Raw genomic sequence first — 17449 nt, 5'->3', positions numbered from 1 at the left:
ATTAGCACATTAAGCTGAACACTTAAGACACGTAAGTTCTCTGAGGAAGAATATGCGAAGTGGCAGGGAACAGTTACCTTTTTTTTTAAGTTATTTAAATTCCAGTTAGTTAACGTACAGTGTAATATTAGTTCAGGTGTACAATATGGTGATTCAACGCTTCCACACATCACCCAGTGCTCAATCACCACAAGTGCTCTCCTTAGTCCCCATCATCTGTTTAACCCATTCCCCCACCCACCACCTCTCCAGTAACCATCAGTTTGTTCTCTATAGCTAAGAGTCTGTTTCTTGATTTGCCTCTCCCTCCCTCCTTCCCCCCCCCCCCCGCCACCCCTCTCTTCCCTTTGCTCATTTGTTTTGGGGAAACAGGCACCTTTAAGAGATGGACAGAGAACCTAGAGTTTTTAAGCATTGGTCAAAGAGGTATAAGGAGGAACACGGGAAAGGTTCAAAACCTGGAAAGAATGGGAAATAGAGTTTCACAACAAGGAATGGGCAACAGCACCCAAAATGCAACAGAAATACCCAGTAAAATAAGGAAGGAGAAATCAGTGGCAGGCAGGTGGTGACTGGTGACATCAGCAACAGCACTTCAGTGAAGGGGTGAAAGGAGGAAGCCTCATTACATGGGCCGAACATGACCAAAAGGTGAGGGAGTGAAGACTACAAGACATGCCCACTCTGGACAATCATGCAGGAGATGGGGAGGCATCTAGATAATCCTCGAGAGGAACCTATGAGCAAAGAAGGGGTACAGGCATGTTTCACAGGCTAAGGCAAAGGTTCTCAATGTCAGTCATTTGTAAAAGCTCCCCTGGTGACCCTAAGGTGCAACTGTGTTAAGAACCCTGGACTCATGGAGTACCTGGGGGGCTCATTCAGTTGAGTGTCCAACTCTTGGTTTCAGCTCAGGTCATGCTGTCAGGGTTGTGAGATCAAGACCCAAGTAGGGTTCCACATTTGTGCAGAGTCTGCATGAGATTCTCTCTCTCCCTCTGCCCCTCCCCCCACTCGCACTCATTCTCTCTCGGATAAATAAAATCTTAAAAAAAAAAAAGAACTACTGGACTCAGAGGTAACAGTTTATGAAGAATGGAAGAACAAAGACTCAAGAAAGAGGCTGAAGTGGAAAAAGAATCTGGAAGAGTACGGAGTCCCAGGTAGAGATGAAGATGCAAATCTAGTAGAATTGGAAGGGAGACATAATATCAGTGTTTCTTTTTCCAAGTGTTTTTTTTTTTTTAAGATTTTATTTATTTATTTGACAGAGAGAGACATGGCAAGAGAAGGAACACAAGCAGGGGGAGTGGGAGAGGGAGAAGCAGGCTTCCCGCCAAGCAGAGAGCCTGATGCGGGGCTCGATCCCAGGACCCTGGGATCATGACCTGAGCCGAAGGCAGATGCTTAACGACTGAACCACCCAGGTGCCCCATCCAAGTGGTTATTAATAAGTAGGCCAAAAGTTCTATGAAATTTTGGTTTAAAAAAAAATTACTGCATTTCATCTAATCTCAGATACTATGGTACCTATTCCAATTTTAGATTCAATAAAATACAGTATTTTTGTAAGTGTTCATTTCTTTTTAAAGATTTTATTTATTTATTTGACAGAGAGAGAGAGAGAAAGATCAGGAGCAGGGGGAGCGGCCAGCAGAGGGAGAGGCAGACTCCCTGCTGAGCAGGGAGCCCAACGCAGGGATCAATCCCAGGATCCTGGGATCAAGACCTGAGCCAAAGGCAGATGCTTAACCAACTGAGCCACCAAAGTGCTCCGTAAGTTTTCATTTCCATTACCTCATCCCAATAGCATCAACACCACATCCAATTTGAGTTTCAGGTCCTAAAGACTGCTTAATAATTGAAATTTAAATATGAAATATGACAATCAGCAACCGAAGTATAAAATTTTTAAAGATAAACTGTTAAACATCACCAATCTCTAAGGTGATCCAGCAAAGTTCTACATAAAACCACTGCTGGCCCTAGGCTCTATCAGTTGAGTTAACAAATCCTTTCTCAGAACCACCATCCCCAGTCCCGTGAGTATGTAAGAAGGAAAAGAGCACTCTAAAATGCCAAATTTATTATTATTTCAGGTTTTATTCTTCTCTTCCAAAGGGAAAGTTTTTTTTTTCTTTGTTTTTGTTTTTATCTTTAAAAAAAAAAGGGGGGGGGGGACCTGGGTGGCCCAGTCGGTTAAGCAGCTGCCTTCAGCTCAGGTCATGATCCCAGGGTTCTGGGATCTTGTGATCTCTGATGCTCTTTCATATCCCCACCAGTGCAAGTAAAGATACCAGATGAAAGGAGCCTGGCTTCCCAAGTTTCCAACTTAATACAAAGCTGCCAAGGAGTACCACCCAACCAAAGACACCACACACTGAACCATTCTGTGAGTGAGAATTAAAATTTTATTATGTGAAACCACTAAAATTTTGAGCTTGTTACAGGAGTTAGCTTGTAAACTGTAACCTGACAAATAGAGGTCACACCAATACATCGTATAAAAATATAAAGATAAATACTAAACCTTTTTCTCTCTCAGAAGTGGGACTAAAGATCAGGGAAGTAGGTAAGGGTGCTTTTGCTTTTCCCTTTATATTTCTCTGTGCTGATTGTTTTACATTGATTAAAAAAGAGTTCATGAAACCAGATAGCTGTTGAAATGTCAAAGGTTATCTTAAACAGACTGCCACCTGTCCACAGTATTACAGACTGCCTGATATCCCTGTAGCAACAGAAGAGGGGCGCCGGGACTCTTGATTTCAGCCCAGGTCATGATCTCAGCATCATGAAACTGAGCCCCACATCAGGCTCTGCACACATTGTGGAGTCGGCTTGAGATTCTCTCTCTCTCTCTCTCTGTGCCCCTCCCCCGCTTGTGCACACGAGCTCGCATGCTCTCAAATAAGTAAATAAAATTTAAAAAAACAAACAGAAGAAACAGTTATCTCATTTATAACGCCCTACATTTCAGCCTTTATTTCCCTTGAAATTTCTTCATTTTGGACATATTCGCTTAAGCTAATCTTTTATGAATTTTAAGATTCATAAAATGAAATTTTTTAATTTAGCTTTCTTTATTTTTACCTTTAATATTCTAATACTTATCTTTATGCAAAGAAGGAAAAGACATATCATGACTTAAAATGACAAATTCCGTTTTCAATAAAATATTTGTGAACTAGGAGGACATTCCGATTCTTCTATTTTACATGAATAGATAATAACTTATTGAATGTTTTACTTTTTCTCTCAAAACTTGCAATAATTTTTAAAACATTCACCTTTTCATCTTTCATGTTTTCTAAATTTCTCCAGATCATTTTTCCATCTGGATTTTTTGGGAAGGAGAGAGGACAGAATACTACCAGAATGACTTCATCCTTTGTAGTGTTATGTTCCAACTATAAAAAATATAAATTATAGGACCTTTATAAAACTTTACTTTTTTTAAAGATTTTATTTATTTGTCAGAGAGAGCACAAAAGCAGAGGGGAGGGGCAGAGGGAGAGGGAGAAGCACTCCCCACTCAGCAAGGAGCCCAATGCGGGACTCCATCCCAGGACCCTGGGATCATGACCTGAGCCGAAGGCAGACGCTTAACCAACTTAACCACCCAGGTGTCCACTTTATAAAATTTTAAACCTTTGAGGCTTCCTTTAATGTCCTGTAACTAGCAAGTAAATTTTGGTTGATATGTTCCTTCATTTATATTTTGTAATTAAAATGTATAAATAAGATCCCTGCTTGACACTTCCTCATTCTCATCTCCTTATTTATCTTAAATATACATGAGTTTATTACTAGTGAAAAGTTCTTGATTGTTCCTACTACTCCTATCTGCTTGCCTCAGAACATGAACTTTAAAAAAAAGAACAATTTTTAAATAATTGCTATTATTTTAAAAATCAAACCACACACAAAATATTACATAAATTTTTCATTGGAGTATGTAATTTGTATTTAAAAAATTTAAGTTATATTAAATATTATTATTTTAAAAGTTATATATCCACTAAATTTACATGAAATTCACATATAAGCATTACAAAATCTATTGAGGCACCAATATGAACAAATTACTGTGCACTACAAACAGAATGCCAAACAGAAATGTCAACATTGGAATTTGTTGGGTGAGATATACCTAAGTGCTCACAGGTTTTCTTTGCTCTTGTACTCTATCTTTATGTTTTTCATGTTATTGTTTTATTTTTCCCTAAGGAACCACAATTTATGTTCCCTGGTTTGTCCAGCTGATTTTAGCTAGAGTTGGAAGTGGCAGAAATTCCCCTATATCTCTCGAATCCCAATTCTCTTGCTATATTTCTAAATGTTTACCCCGGATGAGAATGGCCGGCTCATACATGCTCTGAAGAGGCAAACAGATTCAGCTTTAAAGGCAAAAAGCTGAGGAGCTCACACCTGATTGGCTCAAATTTGGGTGAAAGGAGGTAAGAGCATCTGTTGAGAGGAAGAGGGAAAGACTAAATATGGGGCTTGAAAAAGTTATATAAGTTTGGCATAGACACTATGAGAAGGAAGGATAAGGGCAAGAACTGACACAAAGTAAAGCACAGAAGGTCTGTATTACAGGCTCATGAAACCACTTTTAAAAAACTTCTAACTCATTCTGCAATGCTGAGTTGCAAACAAAAGCCAAATCATGTCACTGCACAGCTTAAAACTCTATAAGGGCTCCCCACCACTCTTAGGAACAAGGTTACTCCTTTAATGTGGTACATAAGACCCTTAGCCCATTATATTCCTCTGGCTTCTGCATATCAATCCCAGCACTTTCTACATGCTAACCATCCAGGTTGGTGAGCAGTTTTCCAAAGAGCTACTAACCTTCAGGACTTTACACATGCTGTTCCTTCCAGAGCACTCTTCTTGCCTATAGCAGGGATTTTTAGTTACTCCCTTAGGTTGAGATGGATGATATGAAGGCTAGAAATCACAAGAAGATACTAGAAAAAAAACTGCAAGTTTATAGCTTGAAGTAACATTCTATGGTATGAGTCAAACATTAAAATGTAGAGTGACCAGATGGACTGTTCAGAGATGTCTAACTGAGGCTAGTTGAACCTTGCCTGCCCTCAAGATAGTTCGACCTTGGGGCGCCTGGGTGGCTCAGTTGTTAAGCGTCTGCCTTCGGCTCAGGTCGTGATCCTGGGGTCCTGGGATCGAGCCCCGCATGGGGCTCCCTGCTCAGCGGGAGGCCTGCTTCTCTCTCTCCCACTCCCCCTGCTTGTATTCCTGCTCTCGCTATCTCTCTCTGTGTCAAATAAATAAATAAAATCTTAAAAAAAAAAAAAAAGATAGTTCGACCTTAATCCAATCCACTGGAAATATTTTCTTCCCAACAACAGTCTTCAATTCACTACAGTTTCAACTAAAGGATAGGAAATAAATATCTGATTCCATGATTCTGTTAACCAAAAAAAGAACCATTTTATCATGTTTAAACTATGTTCACCATCAAAATAAATGAGTATTCAATCTAAGTACTAAAAAAAAAAATTTTTTTTTAAAGAGATTGGGGGTGCCTGGCTGGCTCAGTTGGTAGAGCATGCAACTCTTGATCTCAGGGTCATGAGTTCAAGCCCCACAATGGGCCCAGAACCTACTTAAAAATAAACAAATAAAAGTTTGGTTTTTTTTTTAAGTCTAACTTTCAAAGAAAGAACGAACGAACGGACGGACGAAAGGGAGAGAGGGGGAAGGAGGGAGGGAGGGATTGAGGAAGAAAGTATTTTCCCAAAACCTCTCCCAGAGTTTTCCCAAGTCCCTAGTGGTTTTTTTTTTTTTTCCTTTCCACTCACATACACAGTGTCTTCCGGAAACTGTTGAAGGTGGTGAGGGAAAAGGAGTGATACTTTTAGGAGTCAATGACCGAATGGCATTTAAATCCATTTAGGGAAGGATCACCTAAAGAAAAAGTATAAATAGAAAGGAGAGGAAGGCCAAGAAGAAAGCTTAGTGTTAAAATAATAAGGAAGACTCAGCAGACCCACTGAGATATCCAAAATGGCTTCTTACTAGAGGAGAAACAGGTGACTGACCAGCCCAATGATTCCATTCTGCCCAACTGTTATGTTTCCCTTGGTATTACTAAATTTTTATTCTGATAAATCTGCTTTGTTAATCCCAGTATACATTTTTCACAGCAAAATACCTAGCACAAATGCTAACTGGTACACTAAGGAAGACAGGCTCTTTTAAGTGCTAATCTGATATTAGCTAATATCCAGGTGAAATCCTCTTTTGTCATCAAAAGATCAGGAGGTCTCCAAAATCCTCCATTCCTACTACTCCGGGGCCAGACTCTAGCTGAATTTTCCAGAGTTAATAGCTGGTACTATCAACAAATAGCTTTTGTAGCAAGAGTCCTTGGACCACTGTTCTCTCTAAAATAAATGAATAAATCTTTTTTAAAAAAAAAGGAAAAAGAAAAAAAGGTGGGGGTGAGGGCGCGCCTGGGTGGCTCAGTCGGTTAAGCCTCAGGCTCTTGATTTTTGCTCAGGTCATGATCTCACGGGTCGTGGAATGACCCCCAATCAGCGAGGAGTCTGCTTGAAGATTCTCTCCCTCTGTGCCCCCTCCCACTGATTCACACATGCTTTCCTCTCTAAAATAAATAAATCTTCAAAAACAAAACAAAACAAAACAAAACAAAACAAAGAGTCCTTGGACCACTGTTAAACTGTTCATTTTTTTCCAGCCCCACAAAACAGTGCTGACATTTGGCCACATCCAATTTTCCTTGGGACCAGGTACCCTTCAGTGCCGCCTATGAGAAGACTTAACCCAGAGCGACCAGGTCCTCCGTGGCCACTCACAGCCATACATCCCCTTCCAGCTACTCCATGGGGCATCCACCTATCCCAGATGGCATAAGAGTAGAGACGGATGGGAAAAGCTTTTGTCTGGGGAGAGGCTTTGTGTAAACAGGCAATCCAGCATCCTAGTTAAGAACAGAGCTGTCAGGTCAGAAAAACCAGGAATGCTAACCTGGCTCTGCCACTTACTAGATGTGTGAAATTCTACAACTTAAACACTCTGAACCTCAAGTTCCTCATGAATAAAATTGCACTAAGAATCTACCGCATATGGTTGTTGTGAGGATCAAATCTTTCCATGTTTGCAAGTCATTCCGTGCATGGTACATGTTCCGTAATTGATCCTTGGAGCTATGATGGCTACTGTTGTGAGGATTCAGGTTCCTATGGGCAAACTGATCTGTAAACCAACCTCCACACTGACACCATACAATGGCCAGGGGCCACAGACTAGTGCTGCTTGGGCGGACAAGACACCATGGTGAGGATGGGAGAGGTGCCAAGAGGGAAGGGGAGTTATGAAGTCTCAAAGTTTTTAAGGACAGGATTTGAAAGGAGATACTCTTTTGCTGTTCTCTGCCACCCCCTACTGATTCAGAGCAACAAGCACAGGTCTCCTGCTTCAGTAACTCTGAGGGAACAGGGAGCTTAAGGAGATACAGTGCCACTTGAGGAAGTCCTCTAGCAACGGAACTTAACAATGGGCTGGAAGAAAAGAGGCGTGAAACATAACCTGGCAATTAGTTACCCTGAGTAACTAATTAGTTACCAGTGGTCCCATGCCACTTTTGAGTTACTTTATAGGTGTTCAGATTCTAGCAATTCAACCAGCCATACATATGCCCTTTGATGCTCATGGGAAAAGAAGATATATTCATTCATAAAGATAAATTCAAATCTTAGCTGCAGCACCTACTGGTAGCTATGTGACTTTGGACAGATCACCTGATCTCTCCGGTCCTTTTTTCCTATATTTGTAAAACTGAGGTAAGCACATATACCTTGTATAGGTACTACAAGGAATAAACCGGACATTTAAAAGCACCAGTCCCTGACGCTCAATGTTTGTTTCCTTCACTTTTCTTCAGTAAACTATAGGTCTCTCTTCCTAAATCACTGCAGATGTTATCTTCGGGTACAGCACACTCTGGCAAACAAAGACTTTACACCCTGTGTCTGAGCCTGAGAGGTTCCAGGGACGGCTGCAAGGAGCACTGGGGCCAACCCCGGGTAACCCATGTGTGACTCCCTGGTGGATGCCAACCTCCCTCAAAGTCAAATGGAAACCGAATTTTACTTCTTCCCTCCAAAACCATATATTCTTTCTTCTATTCATTTGTGTTCCCTCTGACTTTTTTTTTTTTTTTTTTAAGATTTATTTATTTGGGAGAGAGAGCGGGAGGAGGAGCAGAGGCCTAGAATCCCAAGCAAACTCCCTGCTAAGCGCAGAGCCTGATGCGGGGATAAATCTCACGCCCCCGAGATTATGACCTGACAGAAACCAAGAGTCGGACGCTCAACCAACTGAACCACCCAGGAGCCCCCTTCCTGACTTCTTATTAATCGTACCACCACTTTCTCTAGTCACAGGCTTAAAATTAAAACTTCCATACTTTTTACTTCTTTCTATCCATCTACCAATTCAGCCAGAATCCTTCAGGCTCCTTTGGGCCCATTTCTTCCTTCCATCCCTCCTACCACACCTTAGCCCTAGTCCTCTTCACCTCCTCAATTGTAAATGAATTATCTATAGAAACTGTCTCAATTTTCCAACCTGGAGTCCAGGAACTTGACAATACTACTGATGTTTATAAAAAGAAATGGACATCGGTACATTCGGGGGAACCTGGGCAATGAGGGGGAACAACAGCTAAAACACAGCAAAGAAGAACAACACGACCACTGTTATTTTTTTAGGACTTAAGTCTCTGTTATCTTGTATCAGCACAAGAGGATGAATACACAGGGGTCTGGAAGTTATGGTTGGACTTGAGATCGGTAAAGTCATCCAAATATAAAAAATAACAAATGAAAACTGTCTCCCTATACATAGTATTCCATACAGTTGACGACACAGTAGACACATATGAACCCTAATCCATGGTCACAATTATTTCAAGAATAGTAACGGTAGCTGTTAACTGTGGATTTACTATGTACCAGGCACTGTGCTCTGTGATACACAGGTATTCTCTCCCTTGGTCCTTACCACAACCCATGGAAGACATTCTGGCTTCTGTCTTTCTGCCTCTCTTGATGCCACAGAGGGTTGTCCTGAAAACAAGCAGATGCACACTGGCATTCACACAGGCAGGAACTGAGGCCTCCGGCCAACAACTGTATGAGTGAGCCATCTTGAAAATGAACCCTTTGGTCCATTCAGCCTTCCAATGGCTACCGCAATCCTCAACTTCACCACATCTCATGAGAGCCCTAGGCCACACCACCCAGAGAAGCTGCTCCAAGATTCCCGACTTATTCTTCACATAATAAACGTTTGTTATTTTAAGCTGGTAAGTTTTGAGGAAATGTGTCATACAACAATAGAGAACAATACAACTGCCCAATCCAGAAACCACAGACACAGGAAGCCTGAAGGTCCTCCACATGAAGAAGCTGGAGAACAACGGGGATGCCTGGAAAGAGAATGAATTCCCCTTTAGCAGACACAGACAAGTGTAGGGAGAAGAAGCATCGGAGAGATTACAGCAGGGATGTATGTATGGTACCTTTAAGTAACTTCCAACCACCACATCCGACAAATGTAATTGTTCTAAAGTTCTCCTCAATCTAGATATAGATATACAGATATATATAGATATATGTATATACTGGTCTCAAAAAAGCCAGAATGGAAGAGTTGATAAACTATAAACAGATAGTTGATAAACTGACTAAAATGTATCCAAAGCCTCCTCATTAGAACTTTGGAAATAATTCAGTATTTTGATAGAGAAAAGTGGTGACACAGGAAGCTTCCCTGAACATTTTCATTTCTACCTCCTACTCTCCCAGACCGCTTGGCTCACCTTCCCAGCTGATACCCAACAAATGTTTATCTCAGTGAACCACCCTCCGTCAGTCCTCTCATCCTACCTGGCCCTAAGAAGAGTTCTAGTACAGCTCAAATGAAGAGAAAGCTGTAGTATCATCTATCTGTTCCCCCGACCGAAACTGAGAAACGAACTCCTAGGGCACTGACTTTTCAACATTCCTAATGTTTACACCAGAAACACACACACACACAATTTACAATTAAAACTGAATTTTCAGCAAACAATGCTCACCATTATAGTGTGCGTGCATAGCATTTTGGTATTATTCTATTTCATTTTTTTTTTAAATAACAGCTGGTTAGAATCCACGACCCAATAATGGGTCCCAAAATATAGTTTGAAAATACATCCTAAGACATACTCCTGAAATCCTACTTAGAGACAAAAAAAAAAAAAAAAAAAAAAGACCAAAATAATAAATTCCCCTCAATCTTATGTAAATAAGATTTTCATTTCCCCACATGTATAAAATATGCATTAAGGCTTAGGTTTCAACCTAGTCCAGGATGGCCTCAGGCAGTTTCTATTCAAATATGGATAATTACCCAGGCCCTAAAATTCCTCCAGTCCTACAGCTAATGACTGGAAAATCCACAAACAACCTTCACTAGAATCCCCTTCTCACTCTTACCAAGTCTGCCTCAAAGGCAAATTTTCAACCTTGTCAAATTTTTTAAAAGGAAGTTAAGAAGGCCGCAAAATAAAACATCAGCAAAAATCTAGATTTGCCTGGACAGAGACCTATAACACATTTTTTTGTACTTCCACAAAATTAACCACTGGTTGCAGTTAAAAAGAGTAAAATCAATCTACGGAGACAGAAAGTAGATTAGCGGTGGCCTAAGGGTGGGAATGCAGAGTGACTGCAAACAGGCACAGGGCTAATGGAAATATTCCAAAACTGGATGATGGTGGTAGTGTCACAACTCTGTAAGTTTACTAAAAATTGAATTGTACACTTTAAATAACTGAATTTCAAGGTAATTTGTACAGCAATTATTTATTGCAAATTATATCTCAGTAAAGCTGTTTTTATTTTTATTTTTTTATTTTTTCAAGATTTTATTTATTTATTTGGCGGGGGGGCAGAAGCAGCGGGGAGAGGCAGAGGGAGAGGGAGAAGCAAACTCCCTGCTGAGCAGGGAGCCAGCCATGGGGCTGGATCCCAGAGTCCTAGGATCATGCATGACCTGAGCCCAAGGCAGAGGCTTAACCAACTGAGCCACCCAGGTGCCCCAGGTTTTTTTTGTTTTGTTTTGTTTTAATTAATAAAGCTGTTTTTTTAAAAAAAGAAAGATTTATCCATCTGTGTTAGATGAGGAAAAACATCCAAGAAGAAGATACATGTTAGATAAAACAATCAAAGTGCAGAATAATGTGTATGCCATGTTCCCATTTGCATTTTTAAATGGTTATACATTTACCATTACCTACACTTCTTAAAGGACATCCAAGGAGCTTGATCATAACAGGTGTCTCTGAGAAATGAGTCAAGGGGGAAGAAATTTGATTTTTTTTTTCTTTTCAAGAAATTTGATTTTAACTGCATTCCCTTTTGTATTGTTTGAATTCTTTTGCCTTGAGCATATGAAAATAAGTTGGTTAGGAGCCCTCAGAAGGAGGACCCTCACAGTAGTTAATTACGGTGCTAGTTAATACTGTCTTTTGAGGAAGAGGCTAGCACTGTCCTTCAGAATTTAAATATTTCTCAGAAGACAATGTTAAAAAGGTGACGGTCTTAAACAATAAGATACCTAAAGTGACAGAAATCTACCCTGAAACCTCAGTGCACAAAACCCAACAGGAAGATAATTTGAATGACCTTTAAGGAGCAAAATGTGGTTTCTTAAGTTTTAGTAGTCAGCTTCTGCAGGTGCTGGAACAAAATGGAGTGGTTTCTGCTTCACAATTATACATCTGAAAGGTATTCAATACATTCTGACCAAACACAAGACCACATGCATCTAGAAAATCGAAAATATACTCAACAAAATTTATTAAAAGTAAAAAGAATACACAAGTGAAAAAACTAGAAATGAACCCAAAGGGCCACTGAACACCATACTCCCAAAGTTTGTAACCAGATCTCTGGTAGCTGCCCAGATCCCGGCCTGACTTCTGCCTTCTTGCCTCACCTCATCTCTTGGCTTTTGTTCATCTAAGTACCTGATCGAGCTCTTCACCTTGCTACTCAAGGACACAGACACTCCGAAAATTAAGAATCTGTGGCTCCCTGAATCCCCCTCTGCCCCACTTTCCCAAAATGCAGCCATCCTCTGGCCTCAAGCCCACTCCGTCATCACAGGGCTTCCTGATTCCGAAGGCCAAGGTCACCAGAATTTGGACCACAAAATACTAGCATTCCCAACTTCACACCCAAGACACATCTAACCTGCATCCAAGATTACTTGTGGCCCCTCCCACCCAGATCCTCACTTGCTTGTGGAGCATCTTCTTCTTCCTCCCTCCGAAGCCATGCCTGACAAACATCCACCAGCAGGGCCAATCTTGCCACAAGCCCCTCAACTACCAACCAAACCCCCCCTCTGCCCCTCCCTGCAGAGCTCGCCCCCTGGAGTTTTACCCCCACCACTACGGCCCCTTTTTCTATCCTCATCTCATGGTGCTACTTGGATGATCTCAACTACACTATTCAACATTCAGTCACCTATATGTACACACCTGCTCTGTCCGGGACACTGGCAGGGAGGGAGGAAATGATGGAATTTTTGTAGACAACATTTAAGGACAGTGTTTTGTTTTTTAATAGCAGCTTCACTGACACAAACTTCGCATACAATAAAAACCACGCTTTTTAACATTTTTCATATACTCACAGTTGTGAAACCATTACTACAATTTAATTTTAGAACTTTTCATTGCCCCAAAAGAAGTCTCATACCTATTAGCATCTAGAGTAGTGTTTTTGTGGAAAGGAGTTTCAGACTTGCAAACTTTTAGAACATTTAAAGTGATAAGGCGCTCATGTTATCCAAACACTGTACAGTATGTGATCTAGATTAATATAGTTAATAATTACCCACTGTTGGGGCCCCGCAGTTTAAAGGACAGAGGTAAAGTTTTCCCTTGGGGGAAAAATTCAGCACAACTATTAAAATAACAAGCAACAATAAAGAGCAGTTTGTATCTGGAAAGCGCCTCATGGCTTTTAAATGCACTCAAATACAATGGCTTTTTTCTAAGCCTCTAGATGGGCATACAGAGCATTTACAAGAAGGAGCCTGAAGTTCAGCGACACGTGCCCGACCCACCCAGTCACCTAGGCGGGTCCCCCAGCCCAGCTCTTCTGACCCTCCGTCTTTTTCCCGGACCCACACTTTCTCACTATTCCATCACGGGAGAAGTGCACAAGCAGCTCGATGAGAAGGCTGTGTGTTACCATGAAGCAATTCCAAATTCATATCTGAATGGAAAAAGAAAAGAAAAGAAGCCTATTTATGTTCTCCACACAACAAAACATGCCTTTGTTTTACGCGAAGGCCCTGGAGATTCTGTCAGCACTGGTCCAGCTGTGACACACACACACTGGTTCAGCCGCCTGTGTAAATGTTCTTTGTTTAGTGGAGAGAACGTGAGCCCTCTCTAAACCCAAATCCTAGGTTCCCCTGAGGTCACCCTCAGAGTCGGTAACGGAACCTGACTGATGAAGTACCTGTGCCTCGCTCAACGGTTGCGAAGACAGGTTAGAGTTAGAAAATTTTAATTAAAATGAGGTAAGTTCTAATTACTTAACAGTTGTCTCCAGAATAACATCGTTTCTTATTCACCAAGCGCTTATTATAGCCTGAACCGTTGGGAACACCCGGCTCCACCTTGTTAACCAGAGAGAACAGCCCACCTTTTCCGGGAACATTAACTCTTTTTTTCAGACAATAAGGTAGTATTTAGTGGGTTTACTCATTAGTCACTAAGCCTTTAATGGCCTTGAAGAGATTAACGAATTCTGAAAAGTAATCTATTGTGGGTAACAATGGTGAAGGTTTCCCTATGGTTACAGAAAACCACCACAGTGCAGGACACAGAACACTGATGCTCAGTTAGATACACCACACACCCACACACCCACACACACACACTGATGCTCAGTTAGATACACCACACACACACACACACACACACACACACCCACACACACACACACACACTGATGCTCAGTTAGATACACCACACACCCACACACCCACACACCCACACACACACACACACACAAACACTGATGCTCAGTTAGATACACCACACACCCACACACCCACACACACACAAACATTGATGCTCAGTTAGATACACCACACACCACACACACACACACACACACACACAAACACTGATGCTCAGTTAGATACACCACACACACACACACACACACACACACACTGATGCTCAGTTAGATACACCACACACCCACACACCCACACACACACACACACACAAACACTGATGCTCAGTTAGATACACCACACACCCACACCCACACACACACACACACACTGATGCTCAGTTAGATACACCACACACACACACACACACACACACACACACAATTCCCCACAGGTACTCTATTTTTATACGCACTGGTTACATATGGTAACAAATTTTATACGACATAAATGAAATGGTTAGTGCTCCATGTTCGAAGAAATTAAACATTTCTATCATCCGCCATTCTTCCTCAAAAATAGAAAAAAGCTGGAGGGGCCAACACTATCAAACCAACTAGTGAAATTTCCTCAAATTTAACCTTAAAATCCAGTATTCATTACAGGTTCTCTCATCCTGGCAGGAAGAATAAACCAATAAAGAGATTAACAGCAGTCCACAGCATTATAAGGCGCCGATGAACCACACCACCTCACCTCAATGTGAGCAACACCTGGACCATTTCCTTCAAACACAAACCCCACCTCCCCAACAAATCTGACTCTGCTTGCCGGCTAGCAATAACCTCTGAACGCTCTACTTATAACTCATACCTCTGTACGCATTTTGCCTTCCACCTGGGATCATACTTACGTACAAAATATAACTCCTACTAGACTAAGCTGTTTGAAGGTTAATTCCACATCACATTCAATCTCATGGAATTCACACCACATCAACATCAACTTCACTCCCAGATATCACTCCTCACTGCCTAAGTTCCAGGTACAGAGGCTCTGCACCTCTCCACACATTACACACCAGGTCACCTCTATGGTGACCCACAAGATGGCCTCCAAGAGGCTTCACTGCTGGAAGTCACACACTGTACCCGGGACGATCTGTACGACCAATAAAATACAGCTCTTGGGTTCTCTCTCTGTAGGATCGATGAAAATTAGGTCATTGGCAGCCTTATGGAAAGGCCCATGGAGTAAGAAACTGATACCTCCTGCCAAAGACTACCCAAGCCAAGCTTTGAGATGCCTAAAGCTCCAGCCAACGGCTTTACTGCAAACTCCTGAGAGACCCTGGGCCAGAACTATGTAGCTAGCCAGTCTCAGATTCCTGGCCTTCAGAAACTGTGTAAGGTAACAAATGTTTGTTTGTTTTTTAAGCTGCTAAGTTTTAGGATAATATGTTAGGCAACAAAAAAATACATATGAATTTGTTACCATATGTAAGGCAATCTCCATATCACCTTTATCTAGAATATTCTTTCCTAAGCTGACCTATCAAAATTCTAAAGGTTGAGATCCAGTGGGGCTTATCTTTTGTGAAAATGCTTTGGATTCTCCCTCACCGGAATTACTTACTCCTTTCCCTTAATTCAAATTGTGTGAGTCACTTTAACAATGAGGTCAGTCCGTCTTATGGTACAGTGAAGGCTCACAGGCTTGCATCCCAGACAAGCCATTAGCTCCCCAAGGCACAGATGAGGTCTCCATCTTCTCATTAACACCAGTCTGGCCTAGTCAAATCAAGGATTCTCAGCCATCCCACATCTGTGTACAGAAAAAACTAGGGAGTGATATTACTGGCCATTAGTTAGGGTTGGGCTGATCCCCAGTAATAAAAACTTGATTAACTGTGGAGAGGGCCTGCTGTAGTCAGGGACCGCGTTTGGAAAATGGGGAGAGTCAGAGAAAGAGGAAAAAGGAAAAAAAAAAAAAAAACAAAAACAGACTGGTCCCGGGCAGAACTCAACTTGTCCTACCTTTCCCTACCCCTACACTTTCTCTTATAACCCCACCAGAAGAGAATGGAGAAGGAGGAATAATTGACGGAAACATGCGTTTACACATTCACAGAGGAAGTGAGATAAAGCAGGTGGTTCAGGAGTCAACAGAACACCACTCCCCAAGTCAGCTGCAATGACTCCCAGCAGCTGATGGCAGTGGTCACAGAGCACGAACTGATCTGGGTTGCATCTTGATTCCACATTTAGGAACCATAAGACCAAGGAAGGAAGCATCCACTTCTTGGGCCTTCACATTTCCCACCTGCAAATTACTGTAACTTACTAAGGCAGCTTTTGAAAGGACTAAATGAGACAATCTACAAGTTCATGTGAAACATCTAGAAGGCTGCTTGTTATCTCATTCCCTTCTCTTCCCCTCACCGGAGCCAGCCTTCAGGAGCTGTGCCCCAAATAGGAGGGTCTAAACCCTAACACGAGGACCCAAAGTCAAGTCATCTCTATTTTCCTTTGTTGCTATAATTCCCCAAAGAGGCTCTAGGTAGGGCACCTGGGTGGCTCAGTCAGTTAAGCAGCCAACTCTAGGTTTCAGCAGGTCATGATCTCGGGATCCTGGGATCCAGGCCCACATCAGGCTCCACACTCAAGAGGGGAATCTGCCTGAGGATTCTACCCATCCCCCCACCAGCTCCATCTGCCCCTCCCCCTGCTCACACTCTCTCTCTAAAATAAATAAATCTTAAAAAAAAAAAAAAAGAGGCTCTAGGGTTGGAAAGACAACCTTCAAATTCACTTATATACCATATACAGCTCCAATTTAAAAGTTTGGTTACTTTGGGGACTCCTGCGTGGCTCAGTTGGTTAAGCGTCTGCCCTCAGCTCAGTTCATGATCTCAGGGTCCTAGGATTGAGCCCCACATCGGGCTCCCTGCTCGGCGGGGAGTCTGCTTCTCCCTCTGCCTCTTCCCCCTGGCTTGTTCTCTCAAATAAATAAATTAAGTCTAAAAAAAAAAAAAAAGGTTTGGTTATTTTTTTGGAACACACATTTTCCCTTTGAACTCATTAAAACTTAGCAACAGGCCACCCATAAGCACAGTCCAGGCTAATTCTTTTTTTCGGCTTCATAATTAGCAATGTCTGCCACATTAAAAACAACCAACAGGGCGCCTGGGTGGCTCAGTTGGTTAAGCGACTGCCTTCAGCTCAGGTCATGATCCTAGGGTCCTGGGATCGAGTCCCACATCGGGCTCCCGGCTCAGCGGGGAGCCTGCTTCTCCCTCTGACCCTCTCCTCTCTCATGCTGTTTCTCTCTCGCTCGCTCTCCAATAAATAAATAAATAAAATCTTAAAAAAATAAAAAATAAAAACAACCAACAGATCAATCAACCAAAAATTATCATTTCTAGAATTTA

At 41.8% G+C, this 17449-nt stretch overlaps 1 protein-coding gene and 1 long non-coding RNA gene across 4 annotated transcripts in view; both read right to left on the bottom strand.

The window, feature by feature from the left end:
* Positions 1–17449, bottom strand: part of TPD52 (tumor protein D52) — a 106675-nt gene that overhangs the window by 65798 nt on the left and 23428 nt on the right. The window lies entirely within an intron of this gene.
* On the bottom strand, positions 12838–17157 carry LOC118538841 (uncharacterized). Its single transcript, XR_013447505.1, has 2 exons — positions 16871–17157; positions 12838–13325 (listed from the first exon to the last, which is right to left on the bottom strand). It is a non-coding gene; the product is annotated as an uncharacterized LOC118538841 (long non-coding RNA).

Source organism: Halichoerus grypus, chromosome 5, assembly GCF_964656455.1.
Source record: "Halichoerus grypus chromosome 5, mHalGry1.hap1.1, whole genome shotgun sequence".
NCBI lineage: Eukaryota > Metazoa > Chordata > Mammalia > Carnivora > Phocidae > Halichoerus > Halichoerus grypus.
The sequence above is the reverse complement of the archived record's forward strand: the minus strand, read 5'-3'. Positions and strand labels throughout refer to the sequence as shown.